The sequence below is a fragment of the Alligator sinensis genome, unplaced genomic scaffold, assembly GCF_000455745.1.
Source record: "Alligator sinensis unplaced genomic scaffold, ASM45574v1 scaffold635_1, whole genome shotgun sequence".
Lineage (NCBI taxonomy): Eukaryota > Metazoa > Chordata > Crocodylia > Alligatoridae > Alligator > Alligator sinensis.
The window spans coordinates 34,628-37,423 of NW_005842482.1; positions in this window are offsets into that span (position 1 = coordinate 34,628).

Here is a 2,796-nt window from a genome sequence, read left to right on the forward strand (position 1 = left end):
CCTACCCAGTACTCCTCTGGATCCACCACCCTTCCTCCAGACCTTCCAGCCCCCCACCTTGTGGACTCACTAGCCCCCATACTCCCCAGTCTCATCAGCCTCTCCATCCATCCTGAGTTACTTACCTTGGGCTGCCTGTACCAGTCAAAAACATTTTAAAAAGCTGTGCATACTGCTCCCTGTTTAGGTTTAGGCAGCTTAAAGTAAACTGCCTAAACCTAGACTGGGTGTGGCAAATTCATAGAGTCACAGATTATAGAGTTGGAAGGGACCCAATGGATCATCGTGTCCGACCCCCTGCCCCTGGCAGGAAAGGGAACCGAGGTCAGACGACCCCAGCCAGGTGATTGTCAAGCCTCCTCTTGAAGACCTGTTTTCTCCTTGGGTGTGTATGAATACAGGCTAGAAGGATGAGTGATGACTTCTTTGGCTATTCAGAATTATCTGAAAAGGAATGTTATCCTGTTAATTACTTACAATCTACTTGCAGTTCATTAGAAACCTATACATGATGTTTTCACATGATTTTGCTATTTGTAGTACATATTTTCAGATTTCCTCAAGTAAAATTAGTATACATGTAATGACTTTTATTTACACTTGAGCTGCACTTTAATTATTATTACAATGTCATAAATTTAGAAAAGACTGATTAAAAAGGGTTCTAAACCTATGTGACAATGAAGCACTAATAACTTCCTCAGACATAATTATAAAATGTTCAACATCTGGTTTTCAGTTTATGGCCTGAAGCAAAGCTTAAAGACATTAATACTTTTTTAAGTATAATAATATCCACTTTTGAAGAGCCTATAACTATTATTAACCACGTGTAACAATTTAATAGCTTTATAATGTAGTTACATTTTATTAAACTATAAAAACCATGTTAAAGTAATGTTAAGGGTATGTCTTAAACTCACAAAGGTATTGAAACTCAGAGTTAAAATTTAAATTTTACTTCTCACTACACCCTATGCGCCTGCCTATGTATTTTAATATGTATACAAAATAAGTTAAAATTGAAAGTGATATTGGACTATTAGGGCAGATCCATATCATTCTCATGGGTCCTAAATGGGATCTAAACAGAACTTAGGTGAATAAGTGATAAAAATCTCTTTAGACTGATGTTACTTCCTCAGCTGCAAAACAGCTTGCATGCCTGGAAACCTTAGGCTAGAGATTCTCAACCTTTTTAGACTTGAAGCACCCCTCATTAGACTCAAGGTACCTATTAAAAAATGCCAGCTTTTAGCTTGCAGTTTTTGCAGGGGGATTGGTTTTTGTTTTGTTTTGTTTTGTTTTGTTTTTACTACCGAAAAATGATACAGAAATTCTTCTGTTCCAAAGAACTTGGAATGTTTTTAACTTCATAGATTCCTATTTAATATCTATGGGTTTATCTTTTGAATTACATGTAGGTATTTGTACACCTACTAGTGCATGGCACATCTAACACTGCATGACACCCTGTCGCACCTTTAAAAGGATCTCAAGACATCCCAGTTGAGAATCATTGCTTTAGGAACTTTCATTTCAGCTTGAAAAGTTGCCTACATGTCTGGACCAAGATTTCTAAACATGCTTGGAAGTTAAACAGCATAAGGTCCTAGGATCCTAACTCCCACCATACCTCTACTGCAATCCAAATGAAATCTGGGAGTTGTCTCAATTCTGCTGAAAACCCAAACCTTTAGGTTTTCATATACGACGTTTAACATATGACTAAAATGAGAACAGTATAAACACAGCAAGTCACAGGGTGTGTCTACATGAGATGCTGACTGTGCTGTAGCTGAAAAATACTGTGCAGTAGCACGTCACAGGACAAACAGTGCTAATACACTGCTGTACCGTATTATTAAGCTACTGCACAGTAGCATCACCTAAAAGATGGTTGCCGGTGCTACTGAGCAGTAATTCCAGTTACTGTGCATTTATTTAGTACTTACTAATACCAGTACTAAATAAATGTGCAGTAACAACTGCACAGTAGTGTCTCATGTAGGCATGCCCACAGTCACTCCCAAAAAAACCTCAGTAGTTCACATATATACACATGCCTACAGTAGTGCACATGTGTCCTCATGTCAAAAAGCAGGACTTTGTCCAAAGCTGAGAACCAGCGTGGGGGTAGGCTGGGGTTCTTATTGAGGTTGATTAAGATTCCTTGGGTACCAGGGATCCCCGTGCCCAGGATAACTTCCCTCAAAGTGGGGTTGGGGGGCGGGGGGGTAACGCAATCAGCCTACTCCAACTCCCCCTCCCCCTCCCCCCATGATCACCACACAGTGGCCAGCACGAGCTAACCCTCTCCTCCCCCCCCCCCCCCCCCCCCGCCCCCCGCCCCCACAGCAGGGTCAGGGTGTGGGTTGAAGTGAAGAAAGAAACAGCCCAGGATCAATTTTCTTATCACTTAATCTATCTGCATGTCAGTCTTTTAACTGCTGCATTGGCAGATCATCATTGCCTGCAGTCATATCCCTCCAGCCTACAACCAGATCCCTCCAGTTCTTGTTCCCCCTCCTGTCCTCTACCCTGCCAAGTTGTCCCTCTTCTCTGGTACTCCAGTTCCTTCTAAATCTATTTTTTGTCTGGGGAAGCATGTCCCTGTCCCTCTTTGACACCCTCTCCTTGCCATTGCTCTGCCTGACAGTTATACTGCTGCATCTTTCTGGGAGTGCATGGGACTGCGGGTCAGGAGTGAGGGGCACCAGCTGGGCTGAAGGGGCAGGGGCTGCAGGTAGGGAGTGAGGTGCGTTGGTAGGGTTTGGGGGCAGGACGTTGGAAGGG